General features: G+C 51.2%; 1 long non-coding RNA gene across 1 annotated transcript in view; it reads right to left on the bottom strand.

Moving 5' to 3' along the window:
• The window catches only part of LOC138472152 (uncharacterized), a 192,452-nt gene that overhangs the window by 26,949 nt on the left and 145,397 nt on the right, over window positions 1–20,106 (bottom strand). Inside the window, exon 2 of the long non-coding RNA XR_011268562.1 lies at window positions 1,322–1,419. This is a non-coding gene — a long non-coding RNA (uncharacterized lncRNA). The remainder of the gene's footprint in view (window positions 1–1,321; window positions 1,420–20,106) is intronic.

Below are 20,106 nucleotides of genomic sequence, written 5' to 3'. Positions count from 1 at the left end.
TAGAATTCCTCTCTAAACCGCTAGATGCGGTCTAGTTGTTTTCCACCTCAAGATGGCCACCCGATGCAATGCCTTCCGCCTTTTCTGATTACTTCCAGTCTGCCTATCATGGCTTTTCAAAAGGGCACTTTCTCCATTCGGATGCTGCTCACTCCGTTTCAGCTGTATGGGTTCTGCAGACGCCGTGGATTTCATGTGCAGACAGACCATGCATACGCTCTGGGTTATTATGTATGGTAAACAGTGCTAGTGGCAGCACCCGCAGCCGGTTTCTTGACATGTGAGGAGCTGCAAGAAATCGGTCTGCAAGTTTAAGATGGGACCCCCTCCGATACTGGACATGCAGACAGCTTGGTCTTCACCACCTACCTGACATTATGGTCATACATACAAGGCAACTGCCACTGACGCAAAGCCGGGGGCAACCCAATCCCGGTTCACATGTGTGATCATTGCATTTTTACCAGAGTGGGAAATGTTCTGGGCCACTCAGGCTAGGTATGTAAAGAGTAGCTTGGAGGGCACCAGGCAGCCATCTGGGGAACGCCAAAGTGAGTGCTTTGCCAACTTACAAAACAGCGCAGTGCAGTCCACTGGATCATCTTCAGGAGCTTGGTCTTGTAACACAGACAGGCTGGAAAGGGAGCCAAACAGGGACTGTTGGACTGCGGCACAAACAAGAGTTTCATTAGCAGCCTGATGCCCGTTGAAGGCCGCCGAACGAGCTGCATTGTCTGCCAGGGTATTCACTTGGTCAGTAAAAGGACTGAAGGGTCATGTCCTCTCCACTTAACTATAGCCAGGGCAGATGGGAGCAATAAAGCATGTAAAAGGACCAACACATTTTCAATTCAATTCAATATAGGGGTACGTGTAGACGTTAAACAACCTTGCTTTTTCCACAGGATACCGAAATCGTGCACTACGCCATTAGCGTATCTGAAGTCAGTGTAAATCATTGCCCTGACGCATGGTGCGATGCTGCTGCAACGAAAACAGTTAGTCAAGGATACATGAGTCTACCTGAGACTTCAAAATCAAGATTAAATTATCAGGGGCTAAAACCAGCTCATCTAATAGGCATCATCTAGTAAGCAGGACCCAATGCTGGGAAACCAGGAGAGAGTACACAGTGCACTGTAAATGCAACTCCCGCATGAGACATTAACTTTCAGTAACCCCCTGGACATGAGAAAGGAATAGCCTCAAAAATATGTTTGAAATCCCTGATTGGGACTCCCAACTATTCCTTTAAAATTGCCCCACCTTCACCCACAGCAAGTTACAGTTTTTTTTTTTTTTTAAAAAAAGGGATCCTTACCTTCGGCAAGTCCTACTACAGATGTCAGGATTTTTGATGGAGCCACTGCAGCTGGGGACTTTGCTGTCCTAGATGGGGTGATTGAGCCAATTTCATTCCTGCAATTGAAAAAAGTACAATAAAAAAATATTTTACACCTACCAAATGAACTTACCAATATTTGCACACTACACTCTACCACAAAGGATCTAGGGTCAAGAGTCCTAGTGGGAAATCTCCAAAGTTCCCTATAGGCCAGTCCACCCCAGCTGGCAGAGAGAACAGAGAGCAGTCAGAGCACATACCCAATAACGTGATTCATACTCAAGTCACAGAGAGAAAAAATGATAGAGAGAAACAGAGCATCAGCTTGTTATATTTAACTCTTTCTATTCCCTGCCTACAATAGTTGAGAAGTCCAGCCTGCTGGCATTCCAATCAATTGTCTACATATCTAACATACAATCCGACATCTTAACCAACCAAGCTGACTTTCGGAAATATTGAGTAGCCATTTAGCTTTTACTGCAGCACTGAAGTAGCAGCAGACACTGCTGCGGCTGCCGTGCCGGACACGAGAGCCCCTGGCTTCTAGGCAACATATCGTGCCCCACGCAGGCGGCACCCACAGCAAGAAGATATACATGAGTTCCACTTTAAATAACATCTATGGCAGTGGTGCACCCAAAGTACTGTTGGTAATGCAGTGATTTTTAATAAGGGACGCATAGACTCACTCTACAGTAGATGGCTAACAGGGTAGCTCAGCAGGTTGACAAACCGTTGCTGATATGTTATATATGCAAAACAATTACTTTTTGCTATTAATTATAAAAAAGGAAGTGCTATAAAATGTGTTTGGCCAGGGGATGGGTTGGGCTGGGCAATGGGTTGGGGTATTTCTGCCTCTGTAGTGAAAATCAAAAGTTGCCACCCATGAACCCACAGTATAATTTCAAAATAACTGCTGTCAGCCCAATGGAAGCATTTATTTGTGATTAACCAGTTTGACAAACAGAACATCGTTATAAATACAACCTCTGATAAAACACAAAGAAAGAGGCACACAAATTACAGAGCACTGGTTAGGTGCTCCGACAAAAATTCAATGAAAACTACTAGTGAATGCAAGTTTCAGCAGCATTTCTGAGTTGGAAATTACTTTTTTCCAAATGCACATTTGAACAATAATGTGCCCAGCACGTAGAATGCCTGCTTTCAACAATGATGCCCCCCCTCCACACCCTAGTGGTGTCCCTTTTCAGGACAGAAGGAAACCAACGGGATGAGCAACAAAGACAGGAAATGCGCGAGTGACGGCTGGGGATTGGTGGGATACTTTCAGTACCCCCCCAATCTGGACATGAGAAAGGAACAGCCTCAAAAATAGGTTTGAAATCCCATCTATACCTTGGTAAAGCCTGGTCAGGACTGAGGCAGGCCGGGTCCCGAGATCCGGCCATAGCCGGCCCATGGACCAGAGGGGTGACTAGGCCGAGGGGCAGCCAAAGCAGGGGGGCCAGAGTTGTATGATATCCAGCTCCCCACGACAGATTGATCGAGCCCAGCAATCTGCTATGGGGGAGCCGGATATCATAACACCAGCAATGCATGCTTCCGTCCCCGCTCGCCCCCTTAACCCCTTTCCCCCATGGCCCCCAAGGTGGGGGCACAGAGGGAGACAGGCGCAGGGGAACCAGAATTGCAGTGATCCAGCCCTCCTGCTTGCCTCGTCACCCCATGCGTCCGACTTCGTGGGTCCACAGGGGGATGGGGAGCAGGGGGACCGGAAAAGGCCTGAAACGCTTGCTTCGGCACCCCTTGCACCCGGTGTATTGGGTAGACTGGGCAGGGAGGAGGGGGTGAGCCGGGAAGTTGCATCCCTTACTGGGCAAGAAGACGCTGGCGGCATTAGCAGGAATCAACAAAGCAGCCTAAAGCACGCGTCCAGGCTGCATACATTTCCCATTTCATGGCCATGACATCGCACTGACTGGGCATGTGTATATGGGGCCAGTGGCTCGTCATGTACACTTAAATAAGGCAAAATATTGTTTCTCTTTTCTCACAGTCCTGATCACAGGAGGGGGGGGCAACAGTCTACAGTTTGAAGACCTCTGCCTATTGTATGTCTAGTTTTAAGGCGAAAAAACTCCATTGCTGTTATCTTGTGTCTGCATTCTTGACGAAGTCTGCTGTGAAGATGGGTCCTCCAGTGCCTCCCCCCACCCACATTATCTAAAAAAGGTAGGCCTCCTGGGCTAATTACAACAAATGGCGCCATCGACGTGTAAAAATTGGGGAGTGGGGGGCCAGGAAGAGGCCTTTTGACCTGCAATTTAATTTAATGTATTGAGTGGAGGCTTTTTGCAGGGGAGGGGGGGGGTGCAATTGTATCCTAGTACTGTTTCTTTGTGTTGCCACTCCAAGTCCAGCAGAGCACCTTGGATTGGCTGAGCCCATCTCATCTGGGCCTATTGCAAAGGTGGCAGGTTTGGCCGCCCCACTGCCAAAGGGCCCACTCACTGGGCTTGCGCTTCCTGTGCCCTACTACAGGCTAAGAAATGCGCAATGATGCTGGGTACTTCATCCATGTGCTCTTAGACTATGGCCTCCCACCTTCTGCCATTACGCAAGTGCTGACTGTTTACTCCATTGCCTGCCTAATCTCTCCTTGACTCATGCCTGCGCCACTCCCGACATTCTCATTGCTACATATCAGCTGGCTCTTCTCCCCTGTACTTCATGGTCAATGTTCTTACATTCTTTTACCCTTCCTGAACTCTCACTCCCTCCACTTTTGTGCTACAATACCCGTGGATTAATCAAATTTAGGCGTGTTCTCATCCTGCATTGTTTTGATACCATTACTGAACATCCATTTGGCGCCAAGGTCAGAACTATGCATGGCAGCCCCCACCCAACCTCCATCTCTCTGCCTTTTGCTCCCTCCTCTCACTCCGAGATGGCACTCTCCATCTACCCAATCTACTCCAACTGTTACACTATCACCCATCGTCCTCTCACAAAATCTGGACGGGAAAAGCATTAAAAAAAAACATCCTTGCTGAAAACCCTGGGCTCCCAATTGCAGACACCTATGTCAGTGCATCGTCCAGAGAAATCTTCACTGACATCCTTTTCTCTGCCCCATCACCAGACCTATGGACCTCTCATCTCATCTCTCTTCCCCTTACTCTTCCACTACCATTAATGGCGGCACTAAGCGGGAAGTCCTCTTGGCGGGCTTCTACTCACCTCGCTGCTGCAGTAATGTCTACTTTACAGACAGAATCCTAGTTCAGGGCCCTCAGGTTAACAACCTTCTCTTTGACCGGATCCTGCCATCTCTCACCAACTGCCTTCCTTCTCCTGCCTCTCCCCCGACTACGCTCTTGCTCCACCACCTCCAACTGAAGTACCACGATCCTGTACTCCACCTCAAAAAAATGTTCAAAGGCAGCGATTGTCTCCACTCGCAACCCTCAACGGACGCTCAACCATCAAACACTCTGCTTACATCTGTCTTCTCCTTGAAGACACCAACCTGGACATACACGCACTCACTAAGACTTCATTCATTACCAGCCGAATCACCTCCTTTGATTCACTCTTACCCGACGGCTTTAAGATCACCTCCAAGCCTCCACCTCACCGGGCTGGTGGTGGGGTTGCCTTAATCTTCCGAGTGGATTCCTTCTTCCATCCTACCCACTCAGCTTTATTCATCTTTGAGAGCCTTGTATGCAAATTGGTCATCTCTCCCTCCTCCACCCTGACCATTGCTACCATTTACCAGCCTCCAGGTGCTGCCTCTCTGTTCCTCTCCGAGTGGGCTGATTTCTGTTCCTCCTTAATATCTACCACCTCCAAGCTGCTTCTCCTGGGCGACTTCCAACATCCAGACTCCCCGTGCACAGCATTCACCCTCTTCATCGACCTCTGCACCTCTGTTATGCTCACCTGGTTCCCACAGGGGCGTCGATCGGACCCGGACAGCTGCGGTCTCCACCAACGTGATGCGTAGTGCAGAGATGACAGACTGGACTGGCCCGCCTAATCTGGTCTGCTGGACTCGTAGAAGTATTCTCCTGCAAGTGGAGAAAGGAATTTAGCCACCCGTGGACTTTAGTGATGGCCCCCCAACTGTTCTCGTTCACCCCACTAATCACCTCCGATATCCCCTCTTGGTAACCTCACCTTATGTTTTTAAATGATGAGCTCTCCATCCTGCATGGCATGCAGGGGCGCGTAGATACCAGTTACTTCACTGGTTTGAAGGTACTGGAGGAGCTCTGGAGGAATATTGACTCCAGTGTCTATAAAGTTCAAAGAGTTCAATATGTCCAATGTTCACTCTTGTTCTATTTCCTCGTTAGGTTGCAGCTGGGTCCAAAAGAATATTGCCTGGAGGCAGCGGATGGCGTTCAGGTAAGAGTCTGTATTACCAAACACTGTCCGGTAAAAGTTGCATGAGTTTAACTTGCTGTTTTCTCTCCCTTTATAGGTGCTGCATAGGAAGATGCAGCGAATTAAAGGATAATACATCCGGTGGTAAAGCAGGTAAGCCTATGGTGGCAAGAGATTGTCTTTGTCGGTTTTCTCGGCTCACCTTGTTATTCCTTTTGTTTTCCCCCCAGGTACTGGGTTTCGACGAAGAAAAGGATGGAGGCAGCGCCGAGTCGAAAGATGCGGTGGACTGGTGAGTATAACGTGGCGTTTCTGCTGGCGAAGCGACGCGTGCTGAAATAATGTCCTTTCCAGGCTCGGAGATGTGCTGGGTCCGGAATCAGGTAAGGAATCAATTAATGTCCGTGATCTAACCTCTTCTCCTTTCTTTTCCTTTTGTCTAGGAGCTCCGGATTCGAGGCGGGCGTGGCAGAAGACTGGATGCTGACTTGCAGACACGGTGAGCGTTACGCTGCTGGATGCAGAATAACACGAAGCATGGGCTGCTGTTCAGGCGTGGTTTAAATAGCCTGCAAAGTAGTTCCAGGTAAGAAGTTCCCCAGAACCACACCCGAGTGAAAAATAGTCCCTGTAATAAAATAGTCCCATCCAGGCCTCATGTTGGCTTGGACTCATTTGCAGCATGGTCTGCATAAGGTAAGTAAAGTCTATGAGCCTGGCGCCTATGGGCCACGACTGATTTCTATGATGAGCCTGGCGCCTAAGGCGCCAGGACTGAATCCAAACAGCCCCCAGCCGGGGCTGTTGGGGTTTTAATAAGTATCTGTATACCTGCTCCCGGGGCTGATGGACTCGATCCGGATGCCCGGGGGTAGGCATCATGACAACCTCCCCATCCCTCTCCCTTCTGGTCCAACCCACTCTGCCGGACACACAGACACCTTCATCCATTCCGACCTCCCCATCCCATCTCCCCTGGTGACCTCTCCCTCTTGGTCTGACCACTCGCTTCTCACCTTCCACCTGGGCCCATATGGGCCTGTGACAACTCCTCCCAAAGCTCTGCCAACCTAGTTCACCAACATCCGTCCGATGAAACGAGTGCCAGCTGGTGCCTTCACTGCCACCTTCATTCCCCCTTGCCCACCCTCTGATTCTGCTCTCTGCAACCTCTATCTTTCCATTACTAACACCCTTGACATTCTCACCCCAGTCATGAGGATCCTCCTGAAACCTGCCTCCAAGCGTAACACCAAAAACTTAAGTGCAGAGCTGCAGAACGGAAGTGGCAAACTTCAGGTTCACCCTCTGACAAATTGGCCTGCCGCCTGCTCCAAAGCCACTACAGACTATCCGTGCAAAAACAATTAAAATAAAAAAAGGCCCTCATTCAGGGATGAGTATCTGGCGCGTCCAACACCACTGCTGAACTCTCTGCAGGGAACTTGCCAACCCGAACAAAGTATCATCTGCCCCGGTCCACTCTCCCTCCTCATTTGCTTCTGTCTTCCCAGAAGAAGTCACCAGAGTTGTCAACTCAACGAAGGTCTCTTCCAAACAGGTTGCCCCTTGCTCATGCAGAACCATCAAGGACAACATTTCCTCTCTCGCCCCTGTTCTTGCTGATCTGTGTAAGCACTCCTTTGCTACTGGTTCTTTTCCATCCTCCCTTAATCATTCCCTTGTGCGCCCCCCTCCTTCAAAAAAAAACAGCATACCCTTCCTGCCTGGACAACTATCGCCTCTTCTCCATCACCCCTTTCCTGGGGAAACTGCTTGACAAGTTGGCACTCCCCCAACTTAACTCTCACACTGAACTTGTTGGCGGTCTTCGTGATCATCAGTCTGGATTCTGAGCAGCCAGAGGCATGGAAACTGCTCTTCTGCACACCTGTGAAGAACTGCTTGCGTCCCTTTATACCAACTCCCCTGCTGTCCTCATCCTCCTTGATCGCTCTTCTTCATTTGATACAGTGAAGCACTCCATCCTCATAAAAATGCTCCATGACCCCTTGGTACCTCGGAGCGGGCAGTGGACTGGGTTACCTCCTTGCTAACTGACCACACTTCTAAAGTCATACTGGGCACCTTCTCCTCCCATACTTCCTCCTCCACCTTTGCCATCCCCCAGGGCTCAATTATTTCGCTTTAGCTCTACATCTACCTTACTCTGCTGGCACACCTCATTTGTTCCTTCTCCCCCAACTTTCAGTGCTATGCTGACGCACAACCCTCCTTCAAACTTCCCACAGATGCCCTGCCACCCCCCTTCCTCCCTGACTGCCCCTCAGCCATTCAGGCCTGGTGTACCTCTAATGATCTTTGCCTGAATGCTAGCAAAACTGAGATCCTCCCTATTGGGACCTCAGCACCAGTCTTCTTCCCTTCACTCTGACCATCTTCCATGGGCTCTCTTTCCTGCTCCCTCTTCGGAAGCCAGAAACCTCCGAGTCATCTTCAACTCCTCTCTCTCCTTCCTCCCTCATACTCAGGACATTGTCAAGAAGTCCCACCTTCAGCTGTTCCTACTGAAAGGAATCCATCTTTCCTCACCTTCCCCCAGAGACTCGATGTTGATTCTCTCTAGGCTTGACTATTGCAATAGCCTCCTCCTTCGTCCACTCTGCGACCCCCTCCAGCTAATCCAGACTAGGGCAGAGAGACGTATCCTTGGCCTCAAGCCCAGGGACCGCATCTCTCCTGCCCTACAAAGTCTCCACTGGCTCCCGATCGCAGCACAGATTAAATTCAAATCCCTCTGCGTCATCCACAAGGCTATCTGGGGCAGGGGACCAATCTACCTGCAACTCTTTCTGACCGAATACTCCCCGTCTAGACACCTGCGCTTCTCTGACACCAACTCCTAGACACCTGCGCTTCTCTGCCACCAACTCCTGTCGGGTGAAGAGGTTACGAAACAGGGAGCAGGTGGTTGATCGCTCTCCTCAGCGTGCTCCCTACTTTGCAACAGCCTCCCACCCCTCCCCCCTTCTTGAGCAGAACCTCCTTAAGTTCCAGAAAAGTATCAAGACCTTACTCTTTTTACCTCTTCCTTCCCTCACTCTATGCCCTGCTAATCTCACAGTAGCTTGACTGGTGTGCAGAGCCCCATCTCCCACATCTATCTTCCCAGCTATCGGCTCATCCTTCACCACTGGAAGTTGCACTTACACTTCACCTGCTGCTCTCCATGAGCATCACAGCACCTATGCCACAAGCCTCTCTCCTCTGTACGTTGTGAACACTGACAAGGCATTTGTCGTAATGTGCACGGGCTCTATTGGAATGTTGATGCCAGTTTGTAGATCAACATTCCAGGAGAGCTGTTAGAAGAGACTCTGGAGGAGGCAGCTGCTTGTGGGGTCTATGCAAATAAAAGAGAGTGATAACTTACCCTTGTGTGGAAGGATTTTGTCATTGGCGACGAGGACTCAGCATAGACCCCGGTTCCACGTGTGCGCTATCTTTATCCAGCGCAGCTGCATCCTCGAGTCCGGAACGTGTCGGCGAGGTCCCCCCCGGAGCACCCAGGCATCGATTGGTGTTCCGCCGCTGGATTGGCCTACAGAGCTCCGTGTGGAAAAGGGCCGGGTGGCGGAGCCCTACGACGGTGCTGCTGACGTGTCCTTTTTCGGAGGCGTTCTTCCCTGCAGCCTCGGACGAGCTTGAGGGGCTACCGGCGGTTCCGGGTGGTTGCTGGGAGGCCCGCAAGGACGTTTCTGCTGGCGACTGGGGGATCCAGTTTGTGCGACGGCTGTGCGGACTTCCGTTGCGTTGCTTCCGTTGTTCTGTGTGGCCTGGTGGGTGTAGCCATCGGGGGCGGGGCTGCAAGTCTCCGTAAATGTGGAGGAGCAGACGGAGGAGCAGACGCTGACTGAGTGACTGCCTTGGGCCGTGTCCGGTGGGGATTGGCCTTCCCTGAGTCAGCTGGCCCAGGCCGTGCCCCCCACAGGTCCACAGCGTAAGTGGGCAATTGGGTGCCGCTGGAAACGGCTGGCTGGTGTTTGAATGCTGCGGTTTGAAACGGATCCAGCATTCAGGTAACACGCGCTGCAACCGTGGCGATTAGTTGCTTGGAGTATTGCAATCAGCGCATGGGTGCATATTTGTCAGCCGCAGGAGGAGTTCTGGCTGCTACTAGCATTGAATCCGTGCAAGTCGTTGGAGTACTGCATTATATGTGTGGGTGCACATGTCTGCTTGGAGGTTCTACAGTCGAAGTATGGGTGCATATTTATAAAGTGACAGCTACAGGTGGAGTTCGTACTGTTACTAGCATTGCATCTGTGCTGCTATTGTGACTCACCCAGGCCAATGGTCGAGTTGGTAGTACTGCATTATGTGTGGGTGCACATGTTCATGGTGACATTTGGAAGGGGTGTTTGTGCACTTCTTGCATTATTGTGTCTCTAAGAGGGGTACAAGGCTGCATATACTGGTTTTGGGGCCCAGTGACTGGGGCATTTTTGTGTAGCATGCTGCACACGGCTGCCAGGCCTCCACCTGCCTTTTTGCCAAGCCCTGGAGAACCTACTGCACCTTGGGAGCAGTGGGTAGATGCTTTCAAGGTTTATCTCAGGGCTGCTGGGGGTGCCAAATTCAGTGATGACGAAAGGGAGGCTGCATTGCTCAATTGTATTGGCACTGAAGGGTTGAGGGTTTTTCGGCATTTGCCTGGAGAAAATGTGATGGTTCAAGGGGGCGCTCAGGGTGAATTGGTAATAAGTGCGTATGAGACCGCTTTAAGGAAATTGCAAGTGCGATTTGGTAAAAGGGTTAATGTGGTTTTGGAGAGATATGAGTTCTTTTCCAGGGCGCAAGGCCCTACGGAAAGCATAGACACCTATGTTACGACATTGCGTGCACTCATGGCTACATGTGGCTTTACTGGCAATGGGGATGAACATATCAGGGACCAAATTATGATGAAGACGTCCAATCAAAAAATTAGGGAGAGATTGTGGATTGAAAGTGATCCGTCATTGGTTAAGGTTTTGGAAATTGCCAGAGCAATTGAAGCTTCAAAAATGAGTGTACAAATTGTTACCGAGAGGGAGGTGTCTAGGGAGGTGGTTCATGCAGTGATGCCAAAGAATAAAAAAAGTGTGGTGGTTGGTCAAGGTGGTAAGGGGTCCAAGGGTAAGGATGGGTGCAGGAATTGTGGGTGGTCTAGTCATGCTGCTGATTCTAAGTCCTGTCCTGCTTGCAATGTCGAATGCAGAAAGTGTAAACGGATGGGCCACTTTGCACGCATGTGCATGGGTCTGGTGGTGGCCAATGTGTCTACGGATGAAGCCATGGTGGTGCCGGAAAGTGCATCAGGGGGTGGTTCGGGTCAGAGTGTGATTTTGCAGGTGGAGGTAAGTGGGCGGAAGGGTCCGTGGGTGTCGGTATTGGTAGATCAACATCCCCTAGATATGTTAGTAGATTCGGGGTCACCCTACACCCTGGTGGCTCCGGAGGTTTATCAGAAAGTGCTAGGAAAACAAGTTTCGGATTTGTTGGCCCCGGACATCAAACCATGCGCTTATGGGCGAAATCCCATTGATCTACTGGGATATAGTTGGTCTAAATTCTCTTTCAGGGGGAGGCAGACTTCTGGTAAGCTTTATGTGGCTTCGAAAGGCACCAGTGTGTTGGGTTGGGATGAGCAAGCAGCTTTGAAAATACAGATACATCCTGGTGAGGAGGTTCCAATTCTCAGTGTGGGGGAGGGAGTGAGTCAGACTGGTATGGTTACCCCTACCGTGCTCATGAGTGAATTTCCTGAGGTGTTTTCCGACACTTTGGGTAAGCTCAGGGGTTTTACCCATCGGATAGTTTTGAAGAAGGGTGCTATCCCCAAGGTATACAAAGTGAGGGGTGTGCCGGTGGCAGCGAGACAGGCGTTGGAAGCAGAATTGAACAAATTGCAGGCAGCGGGTATAATTGAGCCCATTGAGTCATCAGAGAGGTTGTTTCCCCTGGTCTTGGTCAGGAAAGGTGATGGGGGCATCAGAATATGTGTGGACCCCCAGGGGTTGAATTCCAGCATATTGGTGGATCGGCATTCTTTGCCGAATATCAATGAATTGTTATTGACATTGGGGGAGGCCAAGTATTTCTCCACCTTTGATCTGTCAACGGCATATCATCAGATTGACCTAAATATTTATTCTAGGCCCTTGACCTCATTTGTGACTCCCTTTGGGGCATACCGGTTTTGTCGCATGCCATTTGGTCTTGCCTCAGCTTCTGCCGTGTTCCAGCGGTTGATGCAACAGATGTTTGGGGAGGTGTTGGGAGTGAGTTATTTTCAAGACGACATCCTTGTGTGGGGCAGGAGCAGAATTGAGCATGATGTGAGAGTTAGGAAAGTCATGCAGATTCTCAAGGAAAGAGGGCTCACAGTGAAATTATCCAAGTGTCAGGTGGGTGTGGAGGAGGTTACCTATTTAGGTCATACTCTCAATTCACAAGGTGTGAGTCCCAAGAGGGAGCTGGTTCAGGTGTTGAGTGACACGCCGGCTCCGGTCAATAAAGATCAGCTGAGGGCTTTTCTAGGCCTTGCAGAGTATTATGTTAAATTTGTGTCCAATTATGCTGAAAAAACTGTGGCTATGAGGGCTCTCATCAGGAAGTGTGTCAGATTTGTGTGGACTGAGGAGTGTGGGGAAGAATTTGAGAGAGTCAAGAGGGATTTGGAAAATGCTCCGTGTCATTTGATCCAAAAAACAAGACTGTTCTCACTGTGGATGCGAGTGAGGTGGGTTTGGGTGCGGTGTTAGAACAATGGGTGCATGGTGAATGGATGCCAGTGGCTTTTGCCTCAAGGACGTTGAGGGATGTGGAAACTAGGTACTCTGTAATTGAGAGAGAGACTTTGGCAGTGTTGTGGGCCTCAAAACATTTCAGGACATTTTTGTGGGGCATACCGTATGTTGTCAGGACGGACCATAAGCCGTTGGTCCAGGTATTCTCAACCAAAGGTGTTATGGCGGTATCCCCGAGAATTGTGAGGTGGTCAGTAGAGTTACAAGATTACAATTTCTCGTTGCAATATTTTCCAGGGAAGTTTAATGTTGTGGCGGACTGTTTGTCCCGGTTGCCGGTGAAGGTGGCGGACAATCAGGCAGGTTTGGTCAAAGATGAGGACTTGCATGGATGTCAGGTTGCGTATGTGGCATCTGCTGTGGAAACGTCGGTGTGGGATGTGGAGTCAGAGGCTGATGACGAATTGAAGTGGATTAAGGAAGGTTTGGTGAAAGGTTGGCATTTGGTTAAGGACAAACCGGAAGGTAAAGGTTATGCCCAAGTTTTGCATGAATTGGCTGAGGGTCCCTGGGGTGTCTCCAGAGGTTCTAGATTAATTCCTACTGTAAGTTTAAGAGGTAAAATGGTTGAGTTGGCGCATGCTGGTCATTTGGGACGATCCCTTACCAAGAGGAGACTTAGGGAAGAGTACTGGTGGCCGTCCATGGACAAGGATGTAGAACAGGTGGTGAAAGATTGTCAAGCATGTGCCATCAGTGATAAAAGTAAGGTTGTGCATCCCCAACCGGTACATCCTGTGGACATACCTAAGCAAGTGTGGACCAAATTGGCTTTGGACATCATGGGTCCTTTTGAGTGTTTGGAGCCGGATGGCAAATATCTTTTGGTTTTAGTGGACTATACGTCCAGATGGATTGAAGTGGCGGCTTGCGCCAGTGTCAATACTGATTCTGTTATTGATTTTCTAAGGAAAGTTTTTGATCGGGAAGGCTTACCTGCCAGCCTGGTTACAGATAATGGTGTCCAGTTCACGTCTCGAGTTATGAGACAGTTCTTGGACCAGCATGGCATCTCACATTGCCGGACAGCTTTATACAATCCATCTGCAAATGGACTGGTTGAGAGGGCCAATGGTACTATTAAGTCAGCCATACAATTGGCTCTTGCCAATGGTTTGGATTGGCAGGAAGTGGTGATACAATATCTTGCTGCATATCGGAGAACTCCTAATGTATTTACGGGGAGGTCTCCAATTGAGCTCATGAGGGGCAGGAAGGCAGGTACCATGTTGAGGACTTTGGCCATGGGGGGTGGTGGACCATGTCAGGTGGAATTGCAGGATATACATCGCAGTATTCTGGAGCGCCAGGAAGCTGTGGTTTCTTCTCAGAAGTTCAGGAAGGAGTTGTCTGTGAAGGTGGGGGATTATGTGCACATAACAAATCCCAGGAGGGTCCATAAGGGTAATACTACATTTTTGCCTTCGAGGAGAGTTGTCAAGGTTGGCAGGGGTCATGTACATTTGGAGGATGGCTCGGTGTGGAGTAAGAGAAGAGTGGTGGTGGATGGCTGCAATCGCGAGTGTCCGGGAGGTTCACAGGCAGAATTGAACAAGGCAGAGTTCAATATGGAGTCCCAGGAAAATGTGTTGGACTATGATCCTGTGAATGCACAGGCGGTTGGGTGCGAACAAGAAGGAGTGATTCCGGGCCCTTCTGGTTTGGATGTGAATGTGCAGGGCGGAAGTGTTCATCCCCAGGAGTGTGGGAGTACTTCTTCTCAGCCATGTGATGTGGGGCAAGAAAGGGATCCCCGGCCAGGCGATGTGGGCCCCCCATAAGATTTAGAGATTACATTTGTTAAGGGGGCGTGGCTTGGCGCCGATGGTGAGCGGTAGCTGATCTGCCGAGCTCCGGCCGAGAAGCCATTTCCTGATCCTTTTTCTCCGGCTCATGTGAAGCCCCAGCCCTCGCAGAAGAACGTGCTGTTGGGGGAAGCGGTCCTGCATCTGAACCACCATCGGGCCCACCGAATCGGACCTCCTAGACGCCACCGTAGCCCTAAGACGGCTCTCTCCCCCTCCGCTCCGATCGAATCCAATATGGTGCCTCGCATCGCATAGCGGAGCCTCTGAGGGGAACCCCTCCCCCAACGGACTCCCAGGCCTGGTGGGGTGAAGCGGAAGCACGACAAGGAGAACGACCCTCCCGGGTGCCGCCCAACTGGCACCAACACAAAGCCCGCACCACCCGGCACCGGATGCACGGAAGGAGAAGACTGACCTGGCTCGGATCACTCCACCGATCCAGCCCCACAAGACAAGGTGCGTGAGATCTTGCAACACCTGAGAAAGGGGCCCCCCGCCTATCCTTATTCTTCTGATATCCATCTCTGGGGGCCGCACACACGGATACGGGGGCTGGCAAAATACCGCCCACGGCCCGAAGTCCAGCTTAAGAAGAGGGCCTCGCTAGCAACCCCGCAAGCTACCTAACTTTTGAGGCCCAGGACATCTACAACCATCACCTCAAGATGGCCGCCAAGAACAAGACCAGAGCGGCCATCATGGACTCCTTTGTTTCCTCCAAGGTGAAGACCCCCACTCAAGCCAGGGCCGGCCCCTCTGAAGTCACCCAGGCGAGCGAAGGGGTGGCCGCCGATAACCACTCTCAGATACTTGATGCCATAGCTTCACTAAAAACGCACATAGACTCCAAGATCGATGAATTCAAAATAGACATTCAACTAATTCGCCAGGACGCTTGCAACTTAGCTGAGAGGGTCACGACCGTTGAACAATCAACAGAGGATACATCTACGGCCACCACAGCTATGAAGTCAGAAGTCACCCTTCTGAGGAGGAAAGTCGCCTTCCTGGAGGAAAGGGCGGAAGAGGCCGAAGGCCGGGCCAGACGGGGCAACATTAGGATCCTAGGTGTCCCGGAGGGGAACGAAGGGGCAAACACCACATCCTTCGTCGAAACCCTTCTGCTGCAAGAAATTGGGGCCGGCAAATTGACCCAGGGATTCTCGGTCGAAAGGGCCCACAGATCCCTCCAGAGGCGCCCACCCCAGACCTATAATTGCTAAGATACTGAACTTTCAGGACAGAGAAACTATCTTAAGGCGATCCAGGGAGGGTGGCCCCATCGAAAGAGGGGACTCCAAAATCTCCATCTACCCGGATTATACGCAGAAGGTGCAAAGAGAGAGGAATTCATTTGTCCCGATAAAAGCTAGGCTCCGCCAACTGAACCTAAAATACAGACTACTATACCCGTCACGCCTCAGGGTCATCTATAAGGAGAGAGTGGTATTCCTCGATAACCCAGAAGCAGCCAACATGTGGCTAGAGGATAATAACCTGGCTGATGGCAAGGACAACTCACGGACTGTGGCCTAACCCCCTCGGATCCCACAAGCGACCGCCAAGCAACAGTAAGAACCACCACATACGACGCCGGAACACAGAAGGTAATCCAACTTCAGTTTATCATTTGGAAACGGCCTTGCTCGGCTCCGCCGCCAGGCCCTTGCCCCACCCCCAGCGTACAATTCACTCGGTCCAGGCACCCGCCTGACCCAGCTCGCGCCCGACTCCCGGATGGGCTCCGACAGCTCGAGAGCGCCTGAGCACCGCGACAATGTTGTAGTCGCTGGGCACACCAGTTTGAGTTTTGTTATTAGTTTCACTAGTTGTACAGTCTTCATGCTTCTTTCGCCAACAAAGACCGAGATGGGCCCAGGACTTGACCCGGGAGATCGGAAACCAGTGGTATCCCCCTCGCAGCCTGCTTACTGCGGATTAAAGCAGAGCTGGGCCCCGGGGACGGAGTCCCGTACCAGATCCGAAACTCAGACCCGATGGCGGCACAGTTTACCGTGATGACATGGAACGTGAGGGATATGGGCTCATACCTCAGACGTAATCGTATAGAGTCCTATCTCAAAAGGAAGAAAGTCTCGATTGCACTCCTTCAAGAAACCCACCTCACGACGGAGGCCATGTCCAAGATTGCAGACCGATAGGCCGGGACTGTGAGAGGGTCCCCCTACTCCAAATACGCGAGAGGGGTGCTAATATGGATAAGCCCGGATGTGCCCTTCCAGATGGAGGGGTGTGAACAAGACAAAGAAGGGAGATACGTAGTGATTTGGGGCACAATGGAACAGACCCCGGTCTGCCTGGTCAACTCATAGTTCCCACATCACGGGATACCGGCGTACCTCACCACATTGATCACAAAGCTGACTCAGCACCGGGACCGCACCTTTATATGGGGAGGCGACTTCAACTGCGTTGCTGACGCAAGCATGGACAGATCGCTGCCTCCCCCCCAACCGAGCAACCTCGCACCCCGGGCCCTGAAGGAAACTCTGGAGCAGCTCAACCTGGTGGACATCTGGAGGGAACACCACCCGGCCGATAGGACCTACTCCCACTACTCAGCTCCACACGGAGTGCATACAAGAATTGAGTACCTGTTCATCAACAAGGAGCTCGCCCCACGTGCGGCAGCCACAGAATACCTGGGGCGAACGATCTCCGACCATTCCCCACTGACCATGCTATGGAAGCTGAAGGGCCCCAGGCCCCCGATCCCTATGTGGAGGATGCCGACTGCGGCACTTGAAGACCCTGAGTTCAGGGAAAACCTTGCCGAAAAACTGGAAGATTACCTGGAAATCAACATGGGGTCGGTATCCTCTTGGAGCACATTATGGGAAGCTATGAAGGTGGTGACCAGAGGAGAAATTATATCGAGAGCCGGCGGAATTCGCAGGCAATTGAAGATAACGCTTGAAGCACAAGAAGCAGAGATCTCCCGACTAGAGTCTACCCATGACAACTCCACAGAGGCCGAGAACAAATTGAAGGAAGCTCGGGCAGAATGTCAACAAGCTTGGGAAAGACTGGAGAAATTCGATTTCACCACACACACCATCAGATCCCACAAGGAATCGGACAAACCAGGGAGGTTACTGGCCTGGCTCTGCAAGCGGGAATACCCCAAAACCTCCCAATGGAGATACGGGACGCCGATGGGACATCCCACACGACTCAGCTGGGGATCAACGACGCATTTGCCAGATTCTACACCAAACTGTATGCCCACGAGGCACAAATTCCTACGAAAGACATTATAGAAACACTTGAGGAGATAGAACTCCCCCGTATTTCACCCGAGCAGAGAGAGGAACTGGAGATGGAGATCACTCTTGAGGACGTGCAAGGGGCAATCAGGTCCCTCTCTAACAGCAAAGCCCCCGGCCGCGACGGCCTACCACCTGAGTTCTACAAAACGTACGAGCCCATCCTCACCCCAGTTCTTCACGAGGTCTACCAGGACGCATACACGAACGGGGTCCTCCCCAACACCAGGAAAGAGACCATAATCGTTCCCATGCTCAAGCCACACAAATCACCCACCGACTGTGAGTCCTATCGCCCTCTGGCCATGCTAAACTATGATGCCAAGATTCTCACATCCATATTAGCCTGCAAACTGGCCAGAGTGGTGGGATCCATCGTCCATAAGGACCAGAACGGATTTGTGCCTGGGCGCAACACCACAGCTAACCTTAGGAGGCTACAACATGTAATGGCCGAAACATACGAGAGAGATGAAGACCTGGCGGTTTTGTCGCTCGACGCTATCAAGGCCTTCGACTCCATATATTGGGAATGGATCAGGGAGGTCTTGAGAAGATTCGGCTTCGGAGGGGGCTTCATCAGGTGGATCGAGGTCCTCTATGATTCCCCAATGGCAAGAGTGAAAACGGGAAGAATGGTATCAGCAGCCTGGGAAATACAAAGGGGAACGAGACAGGGGTGCCCACTATTGCCCATGCTGTATATACTGGGCCTGGAGCCGATCGCACTATACTTCAGGCAGCAGCTCTTCGACGCTGGCATCAAGGTGGGCAATGTACACCACATAATATCTCTATACGCAGACGACGTTCTCCTATACCTAAGAAACCCCGAAGTCAACGCACCAACAGCACTGGAGGTGCTAGACAATTACGCGAAGTACTCGGGGATCCGATTCAGCAGAAGCAAGTCCTCCGCATTCCCCCTGGCGGGCCTACGCAGCACATCAGAAAGTGATCTCCCAGTGCTAGGAATAGGTTGGCAACTGGTCAACTTCCGGTACCCGGGGATCAACGTGACCACACCCCGCTACTCACGCACGAACATAACACTGAGGTCGCCATCACGAGTCTTCGACGCTCTATAAAATTCTGGTCCAAGCTCCCATTGGCCATGGTGGGCAGAGCAGCGATAGTCAAGATGATCGAACTCCCCCGATTCCTATACTTCTTCGTGAATATTTGCCATTACGTCCGACCGCCCTTCTTCAAGAAACTGGAGGCAATCATCAAGGACTTCCTATGGGGCCCTCACAGGCACAAACTGCCGATACCCGTTCTTTCCCTGCCACATAAAGAGGGTGGAATAAAGCTACCAGATCTCCAGTTATACTACCTGGCTGCCCAGTTAAGTCATATAACGAAATGGCTCTCGGACGAACCTTCAGCTGAAACGGAACTACTGAGGCAATCCTCGAACAACGTGATCCCCAAGGAAACCCTATGGCACCCCACACGGCAATCCCCGATCACCTTACAAGTGATTGACCTGGGTAGGAGGATATGGGCCAGGTCCTGCTACATCAGGCGAGTGAAACACCCATACTCTCCGGATAACCCCATCTTAGCAGATACCTGCCGAACGGATGCAGATCTCTCCACAGCAAAGAGGTGGGAAGAAGCTGGCATATACACATGGGGTGACATGTTTGAGGAAGGGGAATTCAGGGAATTTGAATCTCTTAGGGCCACTGAAGGAATACCCCTGGGCCAGTTCCTCTGGTACCACCCCCTCAAGCAGACTGCCAAGAAACAATGGAACGGCTGGCCGGAGGAACCCTCCCCTGACCCTCTACTTCAAGAAATGCACGACCTCTCGGATGGCTGGAGACCTGTCTCCAGGCTCTATAGCAGACTATGCGATAAACCCAACCCTAAAGGCGAAGCTCTGAGGGCGAGATGGGAAGCGGACCTCGAGACCCCGATTACGGATAAAGAATGGGAAAGAGTGTTAATATTTCCCAAAAAAGTGTCTAGGCATGCTAGATTCGGCCAGATTCAATTGAACGTCCTGTATAGGACATACATTACCCCACATAGGGTCGCCTCCTTCAACAAGACATCCTCCCCTGCATGCCCATGGTGTGGGAACGATAAAGCGGACATGATCCACATGTTTTGGACTTGCACTAGGGCGATGACACTATGGTCCAAAGCCAAACAGACTTGCATGGACGCCGGAATGACGAGGTACGAATGGACTCCCAGCGAGTGCCTTCTGGGGAAGTACCCCAGACCTAGCAAGTTCAAGCATGCTGTCAGGTTAATGGATATCTCATGCATCCTGGCTAAGAGAACAATTGCGATGGCTTGGAAGACGCCGTCGGGCCCCAGGCATGAACGATGGCCCAAAGAACTCGAGAGATGGACGGTGGCCGAAACCAGGGCCTGGCAAGAAGGAATCACGTGAAGCGGCGAAACTGAGAGCGGCACCTTAGAATCATGGAAGGCCCTCCTCAGAGACATACGCTTCAGCGCCGATTACAAGC

This window comes from Ambystoma mexicanum, chromosome 8, assembly GCF_040938575.1.
Source record: "Ambystoma mexicanum isolate Mex_15411 chromosome 8, UKY_AmexF1_1, whole genome shotgun sequence".
In the NCBI taxonomy this organism is placed as follows: Eukaryota; Metazoa; Chordata; class Amphibia; order Caudata; family Ambystomatidae; genus Ambystoma; species Ambystoma mexicanum.
Note: the sequence above shows the minus strand (reverse complement) of the source record. Positions and strands in the feature narration are given on the sequence as shown.